This window comes from Anabrus simplex, chromosome 1 (assembly GCF_040414725.1).
Source record: "Anabrus simplex isolate iqAnaSimp1 chromosome 1, ASM4041472v1, whole genome shotgun sequence".
NCBI lineage: Eukaryota > Metazoa > Arthropoda > Insecta > Orthoptera > Tettigoniidae > Anabrus > Anabrus simplex.
In genome coordinates, this window is record NC_090265.1 from 805,496,951 (window position 1) to 805,514,038 (window position 17,088).

Sequence of the window (17,088 nt, forward strand, 5' to 3'; positions counted from 1 at the left end):
ATGAGCTACATCACGTTATGAATCACTGTACTATGTAACAATATAATACTTCGAACCCTACTCCACGAGTATAGTTCCGTTTTTATGAGTTTCGACTTGACAGTTAGCCGGAAGTCAGCCGGTGGTGCCAAATTGCCACGAATACAAACAGCTGATTTATGATACACAACACGAACAGAAATGTAAATACTGGAATATAAGTCCATAATCGGTTATTCTTTGTAGCAACATACATGATTCACGTAAGATCAATAATGCACAACACATTTAGGATAAGGCTACAAGATAAAAATATGTCAATGCTCGAACAGATAAACCGTGAGAAAATTAAATTAAATTTCTACTCACCATGTAGACGATCTCGCGTTGCTGTTAGATTCAGTTTCCCGTAACGAAGGAAATAATCCTACAAAGCGAATATACCACTCATTTCTCAGTCACTATCGGCATTGTCATAGTCTGTTGAGGTTTCACTCTCGCTTGGCCCTAAAGAGATAATAAAGTCTTCAACATAATCGTCTGAACTAATTTATGCCCGTTTCTTCTGGCTATCCACCACATAAACTGGGTACTGGGGCTTGTTTTGTTTCAAGAGATGCATAAGATCCCCCTTCCCCATGTCATCGCGAACCGAAATATTGTGCTCCTTCAACCACTTAATTAACTCATTCTTTCTAGCCGACATTGTTGGTGCTTTGTCAAGAATGACTCCCTAACATCACAAACAATTTCCCGGGGCCGGCTCCTTAGTGGAGTACCTCGTCCGAAGGGCTTTCTTCTCTTGGAAGCTTCATCCTTAGACGTAGGCGTCGACATGACAGAACATCAAATTCACACACGGGCCTAAAATTAACCTACTATATAACTACCGGACGAAATGTTAAACTAAGCTACTATATAAAATAGATCACCTGTTACATACTATTTACTACAATATAACGCGCTACACTATTAAAAATACTAAACAATACATTTATAAACTCTACACTGCGAAATATAAACGAACAACAACCTAGCACAAAGACACACAAAGACCGCGAAAAGAACTGAGCACAATACAACACACAGCTGATAGCACGTGGTTACAGTAAACAACAAATCGACAACACTGCTAACCGCAACTGGAGTCTAACGCGCTCTATCGGAGCGATCGGCTGTCTATGATTGGCTGTTGATTAATTCACTTACCCTCCGCCAAATGGCAGCGCTCAAACGTCAAGTCGAAACTCATAATAACTGAACTATAAGTACACACACGCAACCCTGGCGTAATTACGGCTCGAACGAAATATCAGAAGTTGTCACGCACCCCAGGCGTGGTATCAGCCCGAGCACTTTGTCAGAAGTAGTTTTTTAGTCCTTGTCCACGACCTCATATTTATACTTGTATCCCTTCTCTTCCGAGTTCACCGGAGGTCATCTTGGGACGCGTAGTCCCGATCTCTTCATACGACACTTTGCGGTTTGGTCTGTGGCTTTAATATATGATCCAATGATGGAATTATGTTCTCAAATGCTCTATACCAATTCTCAACTATTATCGTTCGCTGGTAATCGTTATATTTGCGAATTTAGCTGCCGTATCCCGGCTCGGGATTTCGCGCTCTATTGTGGCGTCCCTGGCCGGTAACCAATCAACGAATAGCGTCCATGAATTCTCAGAATTACACCATCCAATCTCCCGCAATTATTAACTTTTTATAAGTTTTATAATATAATAAGGCTCCTAAATTCCACCTTATTCTGAATTGATAACTCACTCCCTTCTATCAGTTTAATCCGCAGAGTTAGCCTCGCTAGTGCTTCTTAAAATACGAAGTTGGCGTACCTGCGACTGGTCGATGAAATTTTCTATTGGACCATATAAACCACGGGATCGGGAAGGCTCATTCATATTTTTTTCTTCAAGTGCCAACCTCGCGTTCAACCCCCGCTAGTACATGGAGATACCCTGCCATCATTTCTCAGAAATTTGCACCCGGCTCTTTGCGCTGTTGCCACTACCTATTCTGCCCGGGGCTATAAAAACTTTGGCAACAAATTATCCTCTCTCTTTCCTCGTCGTCACAATTTCTGAGAATTCTAATTCTGTCACTCATTGTGTTTCTTAATTTTATTGGAGACAACAGTCCGTGTAGGTTTCACAACATCCTCTCGACCTGGTCTTACTTATAATATACGAAGTACGATCTTCTCGCTTCTGAAATTGAAATATATATTCCTCAATAATTCATCATAATTGCATGACGCTTATCACACCCCCACCAGGGCGCAATAGTCTTCTCCGACATTAAATTTGAATATCTCTACCATTATCTAGATGATGATGTTATTTTCTCTGAGACCTTTGAAGAACACTTAGCTCATCTAGAGCTCTAAATCTCCTTTGTAAGGCGGGTTTTACAGTCAAGCTGTCCAAGATATAATTCGCTAAACCATCCATATCCTTTTTAGAGCTTATTTTATCACCTGAGGAAGTTTCAGTCCATCAGTCCAGAACGCAGGCAATTCGTAACTTGGAGCCTCCCAAAGATGTCAAATGGTTGCTTGATTCATCGGCATGGTGAATTTCTTTAGGAAATTCATCCTCAACTTTCCTAATAGGGCAGCATTCCTAAACCTTCTCCGTAGGAAAGTTGTCAATTTTGAATGGGAGGCATCGCAGCAAGCTGCATTCGAGGATTTGAAATTAGTTCTCTGTAATGCCTAGTCTTAGCGATGCCAGACTTCTCCGAAAGGTTCATTGTACAGATAGACGCCTAGTCATCTATGGTTCCTGTAGTTCATCTTCAGGAATCTGAACTCGGTATGAGGCCAATTGCCTTTGCGTCTAGGACCTTATCATCGCAAGAAGTTAAGTTCTCTATATACAAGTTAGTAGGACTGGCCGTCATATTTCCTTGGAAAAACTCAGTCTTTACCTTGAATATGTTAAGTTTGAACTAGAGGCCGACAATCATGCTCTGAGCTTGGTTTTGACTAGGCTCCGTCGTACAGGGCGAATCGCCCTTTGGGCTGTTCGAATTTATGCATTTCTGTTTGAAGGGCGACACATTCGGGGATCTGAGAATGTAGTCCAGGACTGGTTAAGCCGAATGTTTTCTGGTGATGTCGATTCTGTTGACCCCGAGGAAAGCACTTCAACTTCTATTTCTATACCTCCTAGTGCAAATGCCATTTTGTCTGATGCCCCTATGCTATTTCACGATATAGAAAAATATCAGCGTGAGGACCCGGTGCTGGCTTCTATTACGGAAACCCTTTCTTCCGGTGAATTTGTTGTCCCGTATGTTTCGTGTTACCCTTCGAGGCACGACTGGAAGATGAAAATTGTGGTTCCAGCTGTTTTTGTGCCTATGATCTTCAAGTTTTACCATGATACCCTATTAGGGGGATATTTGGGCATTTTCAAAACAAGAAAGAAGAGAAATGTTTATCTGGAAGAGTATCGACGGCGAGTTTAGCAAGCCTACGTTATCTACTAATGTAGGGCTGTTGTTATCTCACCAAGCATCTCGCCCTATGGAGCGATTGTACGTAGATTATGTTGGACCTTTCCCTCAATCTAAAGGGAACGGGAATAAATTCATCCATGTGTGTGTAGAAGGTTTCACACGGTTCACATGGCTGTTTCCGACTAGGCATGCCTCTACTCAGTCCACTATTTCTTGCCTTAATATTATGTTTGGATCTTTTGGATCTTGTCAATATATTGTTTCTGGTAACACCAAGGCCTTCACCTTTAATTCATTTCGTAAATTCTGTTTTGATGTATCCATCTCACATGTCACAACGTCAGCTTACTACCCACAGCCAATTCTAACTGAGCGGGTTAATCGCAATCTTCGGTCTGCCCTGATCGCTTTCCACCACGCAGATCGTTCTCGGTGGGATACTCCTTCGCACTGGTTAACTTTGCCTTTAACGCGGCTGTTCACGAGTCACACAATTTTCGCCCAAATCTGTTATGTTTAAGTTTGTTCCCAACTTATCTTTGTCCAATTTATAGTCAATCAAAGAGATTTTACCAGAGACAAGTGACCCAGATAATATCAGGGATCTGTAGAGAAAGGCCAAATGTAATTTTAAGGCCTCTCGTGAGAATGTGAAAGAAAGATATGGTCGTTGGCAGAGACCCACCAATTTAAAAGTTGGAGATCAAGTCATGTTAAAATTTTGTGTTCCAGCAGGCAAGCTTGCCCTCAGATTTCATGTACCTTGTGTAATATTAGATTTCAACTCCAGTCACCCTCTTGGTGAGGAACCCTGAAACAGAAAGAGTTGTTCGTGTTCTTCTGTCCCAAATAAAACCTGTGTGAACACTGCTGCTTTTCATTATAGGCCACCAAGTGATGACATTGCCGATTTCATTATATTTACTTCTTTGGAGTTTTACCAGTTTAAGTTTTGGTCAAGCAAGTTAAAATAAAGAGGCCTTCTGCCCCCGTTGATGATGAAAATTTGTAGGTATTTATGATTTTCAAACCTTGTAATTATTTGTGAAAACTTCCCTTCAATAATTTCTTAACCTGTCTGTCATTACTGCCCCTGGCTCCAGACCCTAGCCAGAACTTCCATTCACCCGTCCTACAAGCCGCCAACCTTAACTGATCCGTATACAACACATTCTATAAATCAGTTACTGTCGCCCAGAAAGTAAATTGGTACTGTGCCCTACTTTCACCTGAGGCCACGTCGCAACACCTGGCGAGTGATGCCGGCGCGGGGTATGGGCCCACCTCGTTCCGGCCTCGTTTCCTTCTTAAAACCCAACTTGAGCACAGTCATCACTGGGAGTAGCTTGGAAGCTGAACGCCAACCGCCCACTCTATCATTGGGCGGAACTATGCTACTGGTCCTTGGTGGCCATAATCTTGGCTGTTCCTCTCAAGACACCAGGTGAGATGTATCTGAGGGTACGTGAGGGTCCAAGTGACCCAAACTTGACATCGGCACTGGCAGCCGCTCTGGTCATCAACCTTGAGCATAACTGACCGGACTTCTACGGCTTCGCCAACTACCTCAAGAATTCCTTTCTTCAAGAATAATATTTGAATATACTTTCCATCAAGATAGCTTCCAATTTTTCAAAATGCTCGAATATTCCTAGCCGCAAGATCTCAAATCTGTTCAGACTGTAGTAAAACCTTACGGGGTGGAGGTCTGTACCGGAGGTAAACCTTCTCCGTCCAGTTGAATTGCGCGCCTTCTGGAAGGCCACATGTGCTGTGAATTCTAAACTATGTATCTGATGATACATGGACCTTTAATATTTAGATGCTTCTACTATCGGCATATGTTCCCCCTCTAGTGGGAGGACGGACTATTAATATTTAGGGGAATTTGCTGTTTTCTATTATAGTAAACCATAATTGTTTATATATTGTTTTTTGCGCTGATGTTGTCATCACTACTACGGCTTCCTTCTTCCTTAAGTTATTAACCAATCAGCAATGCTTTGTTCTAGCCAATTAAGATTTGGGGTGTGTACAAGCATTCTGCCCAGATCAAGAGAGTTCTGGAACTTTATTCTCTGACTTGCTATAAAAGCTGGGCGCTTCAGGACCGTGTTGTTATCTTCATCGCTCCGGTCTAAGTGCGTGTACGGCGTAATATTAAGCAGGGGCAGCCTTGCCGCCGTCGGAAGGCCCAACAACTGAAGGTAATAGAAGACATCTCTTAATATGTGATAGCTGCAGGCAGATAACTTGAGAGGAAGGTTTCAAACTTCTTTCTTAACGTAAAATTCTAAAGTTTAATATCATCTTCTAAATGTAAATTTTCAGGCAAGTCTGAAGACCTTGTTCAATCCCTGCTGTAAATATGTAACTTAGGGAATAAAGAGTGTTCACCCTCCATTAATTCTCATTCAACTTGGTATGGGGGTGACTATGATTTTCTAAAACTCTAAATCTTTAACACTAGTTTGGAACTTAATATTTCTCATCTAGTATTTAAATGTAGTATAGGCTTAGCCTCTGCATCTTCGGGCCATAAGCCCATGCAGGATTTTAAGTGTATTTCAAAAGGAGTGTAAGTGTTTCAGCTCCTAGCATTTTGTTTAAGGCCGATCGTCCTAAACCTTTTCTTTTGTATTTCTAGGTAATTTAGAATGGGCACTCATTGCCCCTGTTAAATTGTCATTATTTATAGACGAGTGTGTAGTAGACTGTCGAGCTGCAATGACAGTAAACACTGTTTTTGAAGTTTACCTAGTGTAAATTTGGATAAGAAATTGTTGCCTCGAAGAGGATGGATTGTATTAATGTTGGAAGGTCAAATTAATATATTTTCATAAATATTGTGGGGGACGGTATTAGGAACACATTTTCGGTATTTTAGTTTTTGCCGTTTTTAATGTTAATGTAAAATTTTGACTACCTTTCGTTATAACAGTTTTATTGTAACTTTCCCCTAAATGAAGAATATATTCAATAATACAGAATATTACCATTTTCTATCTTTGTCCATAATATTTCTGAAATTTTACCAGTCCAATTCTGCAACGGGGAGGAAATATGCCCTCCTAACTTACGTACCCACCTACTTGCTATAAATGCCTGCCTCTAGCTGTTGTAATCAGAAATTAAGCGTGTAATGATTTAGAGAGCTATCGCATAAGATCGGTGTCCATCACTGGTAGTAATACGAATGTCATAGGCTGCACAGTGGTACTTAATCCTTCAGCTCCATTTGGTACCTTACCCAGTTGAGTGTCCAGGAGCCATTTTCCTGCAAGATAAAATGTGCGTGCAGCTAAATTTTCGAAAGGTGTTTCATTCATGCTTCTACATTACTTTCGTCTTCCCATGCACCTAATTTCCCACCAGTGAAATATTTGTGAGACCAGATGAGATGTCTTACAAGGGTGCATTCCCTACTCGTCACCACCGATTTTGCTCAAATTTATAGAACATGCAGGGCTTGGCTAGGAAGGAAAGTACTCGAAGTGGGAACTCCAGATGGCCAAGCGTATAGAAAATAAAAATAAAAATAAGAATGTTGACGCGGCTCTCGCACCGTATAAGCCACTTAAGTCAACACGTACGCCGAGCAGTTGTTGGCGTAGCGGTAAGAGCTGGGGCTAGTAATTCGGTGGTCATGGGTTCGACTCCTCGTGTCGAGACTTTTTTCCTTTTCCTCTCAACTTTTATATTATTCATTTTCCAATTAAGCAAAGAGGTGAATAATTTATTTTATTTACTTATTTATACTCAAGTCCGCCTCTGTGGTGTAGTGGTTAGCGTGATTAGCTGCCATCCCCGGAGGCCCGGGTTCGATTCCCGGCTCTGCCACGAAGTTTGAAAAGTGGTATGAGGGCTGGAACGGGGTCCACTCAGCCTAGGGAGGTCAACTAAGTAGAGGTGGGTTCGATTCCCACCTCAGCAATCCTGGAAGTGGTTTTCCGTGGTTTCTCACTTCTCTTCCAGGCGAATGCCGGGATGGTATCTAACATAAAGCCACGGCCGCTTCCTTCCCTCTTCCTTGCCTATCCCTTCCAATCTTCCCATCCCTCCACAAGGCCCCTGTTCAGCATAGCAGGTGAGGTCGCCTGGGCGAGGTACTGGTCATTCTCCCCAGTTGTATCCCAGACCAATAGTCTGAAGCTCCAGGACACTGCCCTTGAGGCGGCAGAGGTGGGATCCCTCGCTGTGTCCGAGGGAAAAGCCGACCCTGGAGGGTAAACAGATGATGATGATGATGATTTATACTCAAAAGGCATAAAAAAGGTAATAAATTGGGATTTCATTGTCAGATTTTTCAAATACCGATTGTAATTAAAGCGCGTAGGAAAAGACTTTATTCATTGACATTCGATGCTTTACATGTGTCGGGATGATATTTATCGCAGAAAAAGGGGAAATAATAATTATTTCTACATCTAGCACAAGTCATAAACGCCGCATTTTTACAAAAACATCGTTGTTACATCGTCTTCATAGAAAAAAGTCTCCACACGGGGTGTCGAACCCACGACCATCGAATTACAAGTCCCAGCTCTTACCACTACGCCAGCTACTGCTCGGCGGGCGTGTTAACGTAAGTGGCTTATACGGTGCGAGAGCCGCGTCAACACTTTTATTTTTATTTTTATTTTTATTTTCTATACGCTTGGCCATCTGGATGGGCTGCCCGGCCGAGGCGGTAAAGGCGTGCTCGGTTCGCCCGGAAGGACGAGGGTTCGAATCCCAGTCAGGAAGTCGTAAAAGTTAAGAAACGAGATTTCCACTTCCGGAGGTGCATATGGCCCTGAGGTTCAATCAGCCTACACCAAAAATGAGTACCAGGATAATTCCTGGGGGCAAAGGCGGCCGGGCGTAGAGCTAACCACCTTACCCCATCACGTGCCGAGGTTAGCAAGGGTGGAAGCCTTTACCTTCCACTCCTCCAAGGGCCTTCATGGCCTATACGGAGGTGTCTTTGTTTTTTGTTTTGTTTTTGGCCATCTGGAGTTCCCACTTCGGGTACTTTCCTTTTTATCCTTTTTCTATAAATATGAGCGAAATCGGTGGTGACGAGTAGGGAATGCCCCCTTGTTAGTCAAAATTGTTTGTAACATTAAGTATTATTTACTACAGGTATGAGCTAATCTGTGAGAACAAAATACGGTTTCTGTTTGAATCCGTGGCCTATCACATCTTCACATTTATCCAGGCATGAGACTGCCCGATGTAAGGTCGAAATCGGTTATAACGACTACAAAAAATGCCAATCAACGGTCGTTATAGCCGGTAGTCCCACAAACCGGTTTTTTGTTTTGTTGTGTTGTTTAAAATGTCATATCTCTCAGTTTAGGCTGCACTCTTATATGTTTAAGACAATTAAGTTAAAACTTCAAAAATAAATACTTTATTTACAGTACAGTATTAGTGGGGTGGAAGTGCGAGGAATTTCATTGGCTTTCGCTTCAAGAATAGCTCCATTGATAGCACATTATTTATTTAGGAAATGATTAGGTAAACAAGAGATAAAGAATCTACCACCTGGGCGACTGCCCTAATTGCATATCAGTACTGATTGATTTAATATTTATTCTTTGCTGCTTAAACCATCTAAATAAAACAATTTCACTATCATTGTGCTCAGATATTTTGACACGCTAGATTCTTAAAGAATTTTCTACGAGAAGATTCTTTTCTCTCTTCCCTTCCAAATTTTAGAAATATGTGAGTGTGATGCACACAATTCTTTCGTGATCCTGACATGTGTTTCCCCATTTCCTATCTCCGAATTATGTGTGACTATTGTTCAATATTATTCCTTTTGCGACATCTTCACAGCGATGCTTGCCTTGACTATTTAACAAACGGATTTGCTATATACAACAATAAGCGTTACACTGTTGTCAGCAAGAATTGTCTTCTTCCTTTCTTAGTCTGTTTACCCTCCAGGGTTGGCTTTTCCCTCGGACTCAGCGAGAGATCCCACCTCAACCTCCTCAAGAGCAGTGTCCTGTAGCGTGAGACTTTGGGTCAGGGGATACAACTAGGCAGGATGACCAGTACCTCGCCAGGCGGCCTCACCTGCTATGCTGAACGGGGGCTTTGTGGAAGAATGGGAAGATTGGAAGGTACAGGAAAGGAAGAGGGAAGGAAGCGGCCGTGGCCTTAAGTTAGGTACCATTCCAACATTTACCTGGAAGAGAAGTGGGAAACCACGGAAACGCACTTCGAGGATGCCTGAGGTGGGAATCTAACCCACCTCTACTCAGTTGACATCCCGAGGCTGAGTGGACCCCGTTCCAGCCCTCACACCACTTTTCAAATCTCGTGGCAGAGCCTGGAATCGAACCCGGGCCTCCGGGGAGTGGCAGCTAATCACGCTAACCACAACACCACAGAGGCGGACCTCCAAATACTTAACAAATAAAATCAACATTGGACGTTATAGCCGATACATTTCGCCAAAAATGTGATGAAAGTATGTCGTATTATGTGATTTGTCGTAATAGTGATGTAGTACTCAGCGATTTGTTAAAATATAATGCTTATACGGGACCTTCATATTTCGCAGTTATATCCAATACGTCGTTAAAAGCGACATCGCAATAATTCGATTGCATTACTGTTGATCTTATTATGATAATCGGATCATTGTACTTCTGCAACAATATTTGAATTATTTCCTTCTTTCCGCTGTACAATTACACTGATAATATTTCATTTCACTCCAAACATGTCGATAACTGTAAGAATGTGATTTGAGTGACTTCATTAACCCATAAACTAACCACTGTAAATGTCAATATTTGAAAATAAAGGGGAATAAACACCCGAAAGTCAGAATTTTGAGAGTTGAGAATAACGTGGGTGCTGTAGATAGTACACACGTATAACAGACAGAGAATACAATTGGAAAATGAGCATTAGAGATGTGAATAAATCCCATATTTTGCTATGCAATTACAATTAACACGTGATATACACAAAAAAGAAAGTGAAAGTTTAAGTCAGTGAAGAGTTTGTTAATATAAACATATTTTAAAAAGATTGCTGGTTTCATAGTAATATTGCTTCGTTCATTGTATTTGGTCATATCGAAGCACAACGGAAATAGTTAAAAGACTAATTATTATTAGTTACTTTCCTTAAGTTGTACATGTAAAATTGAGGGTGGTAGATGCACGGAAGTGCCTCCATCCGTCAGAACACTTTCCACATTTTGTTATGAGGTGTTTATTTTAGAATAGAACACTCCCATCCTCCAGTTTCGGATCACATGAAACTGGGGAGGAAGTAATAATTTATTGTAATATGAAATGTGTTTTGATTGAGGTCGGTGAGAAAGACAGGCCGTGGCACCGACGTCATACATAGAACGTGACGTGACTGTGCCACTTTGCTTAGAGAATACATCCCGAGGACCACCGTAGTCTGTCCCGTCATCCTCGGGATGTATTCCCAAAGCCGTCTGGCACCGTCACGTCACGTTCTATATGTGACGTGCCCGCCACAGCCACGGTTTTGGTACATGCATTGTTTCCCTATCAATTATTACATTAAACATTACAATTATACATGTTAACTACCACCATCTATACGGTGTATGTAAAGAAAAATAAAGATTTCGTGATCAGGGCTACCTGTACAACAGGGGAATTTCAAAATTCTAAAATCTATAAGCTCATTTTATTCTAAGATAAACAGTGCTAAAATTACTGTATCGTTGATGCTCTAACCGTACGGTACCTTATGTTCTAGGGCAGCTATCCCTTGTGGATTTTCCTTCTATTTATTTATTTATTTATTTATGTATTTATTTATTTATTTATTTATAAGAAAATAGTCAGTTCCCAGACGAAGCTATCTTTACATCGGTCTGTTTTCAGAGCAACTTTGCTTTACGGGAGCGAAAGGTGGGTGGACTCAAGGATATCTTATTCGTGAGTTAGAAGTAACAGACTTGAAAGTAGCGAGAATAATTGCTGGTAAAAACAGGTGGGAACAATGGCAGGAGGGTACTCGGAATGAGAATATAAAGCCTAAGTTAGGAATGAACTTAATGGATGAAGCTGAACGCATAAAGCGGCTTCGGGGGTGGGGTCATGTGAGGCGAATGGAGGAGGATAGGTTATCTAGGAGAATAATGGACTCTATTATGAAGGGTAAGAGAAGTAGAGGGAGACCATGACGATGATGGTTAGACTCAGTTTCTAACGATTTAAAGATAAGAGGTATAGAACTAAATAAGGCCACAACACCAGTTACAAATAGAGGATTGTGGCCACATTTAGTAAATTCATAGAGGCTTGCAGACTGAACGCTGAAAGGCATAACGGTCTATAATGATGATCTATACATGTTATGTTGTGCTAGACGTTAACACCGCCTTTGCTGGCAGGACCTAGTGTCTACAGTGCACTGTGTCTTCTGGTATAGGCTAGAGCAAGTTTGTTACTTTTACAGATCTCTCTCAGTCTCATCCTTGGCTATGACAATATGAAAGTGACTGAGGTATGAGTGATGCTAGTAATGCCAATCCTTATGCAGCCAGTCCCTGCTATGAATGGTGTGAAAATGTTGCTCATAGGGTCAGTTGGTGCATGCATTTCAGTGTGCTTGGCAGATTGATATGTAATAGCAACTCTGGCTCGGTGAGGAAAGCAACGGGAAACTACCTCACTCCTCATTTCCCTAGTACGCCTCTTCAGTGATGCCTAGGCCATCTATGACAGCTGATGGCAGAGCTGTTGAGGATCCCACCAGCGGCATCGCCGACGGACTAAACATACATAGACGTTAACAGAGTAATATAGCTGAGGAAAAACATGTATCATGTGTTAGGGCTTACTTTTGTGTCATCAGTCTTTATAGAGTTATCGTATAATTACAACATGCATATTGAATGAATGGGATGATTGAAAGAATAAATGAATGACTAAATGGATTTGTGGGTGAATGATATCATAATTTAATTGTGTTTGTGCAAAAATGAATGAATAAACACTCTTCTCACCCAGTCACGTAATGTCACCAACCGGGGAGAGAGTTTCAAGAAGTGATGGATGAACTGAATGAATGAGAGAATGAATGAATTGAACCAAATGAATGATTTAATGATTGAATCGTGTTTGTTCATAAATTAATAAAAGAACACTCTTCTCACCCAGTCACGGATAGCCACCAAGCGGGGAGAGAGTATTCTTCATGACTGAATGAATGATTCTACAGTTCCTACTCCTGGAGTTAAGAGACACGGCACTATGTTGTGTTTAAAAGCATATTACAAAGTCACTGAAACCATTTAGTACTAAGCAAACTATGAAGTTTTGTGTTACAAATTTCATCCAAGGGTGCTATTTTGTTAGTTGCAGTTCTCACCATCCCTTCTTGTTATACATACCTTTTGCTACCAACCTGAAACCTAACTTCATTTAGCAAGACTTGTATTTTCATTGCATTGAAATTGTAACCGTGCTCCATGGGTATTTATTGCAATGTTTGATTGACTGTGAGTAATAAATCGTTTTTGTCTTCTAGCCTACCAGACCTAGCAGACCGCGTGTGACCAGATTTACGTAGCTGCCCTTTTTCAGTTATTGTCATAGTTCCTTGAATGAATGCTAATCCCATATTTTACATTATCTGGTATAATATTTTATTTGTCCATTTAATCATCTCGGTATGGATAATACCTCATACGGTATCGAAGTTGTATCGCACGATGAACTTTCTAAAAGAATTACACCTTCCGATAGTTTTATGAACATCAGTAACATACGTGAAATACAGCTAGGAGAATGGCGTAAATCACTTCCGCTTCGTTGTTTACTGTGATTTATTGGTAACTTTCATATTCAGCTTTGGATGTATGAATTCTCTACTCAGATCATAATTTATTTTGTTGTCAGTTATTCACTGTATACGTGTGTGTATGTAGAGACTTCGTGATAACCTGTGTTACCGTGAAGTCTTAAATAGAGATTATGCTAAGGATTTAATTAGACTGAGCGAGTTGGCCGTGCGGTTAGGGGCGCACAACTGTAAGCTTGCATTCTGGAGATAGTGGGTTCAAACTTCACTGTCGGCAGCCTTGAAGATAGTTTTCAGTGGTTTCCCATTCTCACACGAGGCAAGTCCTGGGGCTGTACATTAATTAAGGACACGGCCACTTTCTTCCCACCCCTAGATCTTTCTTGTCCATGACCATAAGAGCTATCTGTGTCGGTGCGACGTAAAGCTGATTGTAAGAAAGCCCAGAATTCCCCTCCGACATCCCCCCCCCCAGCACTTTGGTGGTGGGCTTGAATGGCAGAATCCATTGTAGAACAGGATGGTTCGCAATTTGAAATTAGGTAATGTGAGATGTTATGAGTGCATAGGATTTAATTTGCAAGAGTCAGCTGTAAAATTCGGCAATATTGCGAGTGCGCCACCTCGGCCTATCACAACTTCGAGTGCTTCAGTGAACTGGCAGGTTGGGAAGGCTGTTCATTAAAGTGATAGAGTGAGAGGGCGGTTCTTGGCGTTGTCTTGTGGGGTCTTGCTTCGTGGTAAGGCTGGGCGTTGAGGTGAGAATGGTCCTATTGTAGGGAGGGAGTTGTTCTGCATCGTGGGAATTGAACAACCAGCAACACCATGCCCCTGAGCCACAAAATAATCTTTTAAACACAGGTCTTGATAAAGGGGATCATATTCTCAAAATACTCCAACTTGCATTTTTTATCGAGATTTGAGGTTCAGTTCCATGGCTAAGTGGCCAACTTCTTGGTTGTTTTCTCGGCCGGGTTGAGTGAATTAATTTTCTTTAATATTCTTAATCAAGAATTCCACATTTACAATACTGTTAGTAGTGGATCAGCTGAAGATGTCCATAAGGTGGACGGAACATGTGGTGAGTTTATTTTATGTTCACTTGAAGAATAAAACAACTAACATTATTGTAAATGTGGAATTTTTTATTAAGATTGTTAAAGTTTATACTATTGACAATACCGGCATAAAATGAAATTAATTTCATGTAATTAATTTCCCTTGCTCAAGGAGGGCATGTTTGTGCTCACTGAAATATTCCTACAATTGAGACACCACACAGAACACTAACTTCGACTATACTGACACGCAGTTTTACATACATGGCAGATGCCACCCACACACACATCGGAAAGTCTGCCATACAAGGGCTGCTCCAGCCTAGTAATAACCGTACAAAATTATATTCATGTCGAGATTCGATGGGAACAAGGCATAAAATGTTATTCTAAATGAGATTTACCACCAAATAAGTATTTAAATGCATCGAAAGCAGCCCCACGACGTTTTAAATCACACTTGAATTGCCGAACTTACTTTTCAGGTGACTTCCGATCATGAAACGTCAAAACATATATTTAAAAATTGCTTGAGTAACAAACATTTTCGACCTCTGTCGGCTACCAGTAAAGACTTCACGTTTCAGTTTTAAAACGGCATATTGCTATTTTATCCCCCCCTTGTTGATCCTGAAAGAAAATAGCATGCTAAAGCGTTGATTGACCGAGCTAGTTTCTCTGCAGCAGAATACGGCAAGCCCTGTGTGATTCAATTCGGCTCATACAAAGCGGGTGGATGTAGCTTTGAATGAAACCTGCGGAGTAGTTATAGGAAGTCTGAAAGCAACCCCTACTGAGAAACTATACTGCTTGGCTGGGAACGCTCCCCCTGATATTCGGAGAGAAGTGGCGGCAAGAAATGAGAGGTCAAAGCTGGAGAACAACAGGAGTCATCCGCTATTTGGTCTTCGACCGCCTCTTAAAAGATTAAGATCAAGAAGGGTCTTTGCCTCTTTATATAAATCACTAACAACAGTGCTGCGGGATATGTGGCGCAGTAGGATACAGCACCTTCGGAGTAGATGGTATCTCACGAATCTCCACCTCCTGGACATCAGCTCAGCTGAGCTACTTGGAGGTCTCTCAATCATTTGAGCAATGTGTTGGAAGATCTAGGAACAACCTCAAGAGCTGGAGGTATTTAGAGAAACAGACATAACTTTGTGATTGCTGGGAAATACAAACTAACTTACACATGTAGAACTGTCAACTATGCCGTGCCCAATGTACACTTCAAGACTTCGTTCAAGCGGCCAAAGAGGGAATTGCTGTCGCTGATTATTGGATGGACTTAGTGCGATCCCACGAATTCTATTTGTAAAGTACCATGTATTTTGTGTAATTATAACGTGCATGTTATGTTTATTTGTATTTTAGTATATTTGTATTGTAACAATGCTCATACACGATAATAATAATAATAACCGCGCAAGTTGCCCGTTCGATTAGGACCGTGCAGCTCTTAGTTTGCCATTGGGAGGTAGTGGGTTCGATACTTAGCCCTAAATATGGTTTTTCGTGGTTTACCATTTCCCACAAGGCAAACCTTAATTAGGACTAGGTCCGCTTCCTCCCCACGCTTAGTCTACTCCTATATTCCTTACCCATTGTCGTCTTAATACCTATCAGTGTTGGTGGAGCGTCACACAAATTTGATTATTCACGTATGCATATTGTCCTGATCCTCATTATAATAGCTTCTGATTAACGGAGTTGCAGTTCCTACACTCTGTATATTAATGCACATACCGTATACTGAAGGGATTCAAGGAAACCAAGCACAATGTTAACTTTGATATTATGGTTGTATTCTTGGTATCATTGTTTTTTCATCATGGTTATTATATGTTAGTTACAAGTGAAATTGCTGAGGTTACAGTACATTAAATAATCTTTCCTCAGTTGCTGGAGTTCCGTAGCTGAAGGCTGAGAACATTCATTCTCTGATTCATCCATTCGTTCAATTCATTTAGTCATCCAGCTTAAAAGGTTCCCTCCCCAGTTGGTGGCTATCCATGACGGGGAGAGATACCCTTTTCTGTTGCATACATTCACTTCATTCATTCACTCCTGTATTCATGCATTAATCATCCATTCGTTAATTCATTGTCAATCATGTATTCATCCACATGAAATATTCTCATATTATTTGCTGGAGTTTCGTAGATGTAGGCTCAGAGCATTGCACTTATTCAATCATCCAATCACTTGTTCATTCAATTAATTAATTAATTCACTTATGTATTGTCCCATACTTATTTAATAATTAAATACCTCTCCCCAGTTGGTGTTTATCTATTAGTTGGAGGGGGACCTATTTTCATGGACGCATGAACCCAGACATTAATAATTAATTAATTAATTAATTAATTCATTCAATGACTTATTAATTAATTAATCCATTCATTCATTCATTCGTACAGTCATTCAGTTAATTCACAATGTCTATTGTAAGGTAAGGATAACATTGTTCAGACTATGCACACAAATAAATACTTGCACTAATACGAACAATAATAATAATAATACTGGGGGTAAGATTCATGTTGTCCTAGACTATATAACAATCTTAACGTCTAGGACAAAAATAAATTAGAAAGTATAATTTATAGATCGAGTGTAATTAGTGAGTTTTGATATAATTAGGATAGTAATAAAAATTAATTGGAAAAAGCTACGCATGCATCAAATCATTTGGATTGCAAAAAATGACTACTCTCTCTCAAGTTTTAGGCGATCCGTAACTAGGGGATGGGAGTATCCTACACTACAGTATA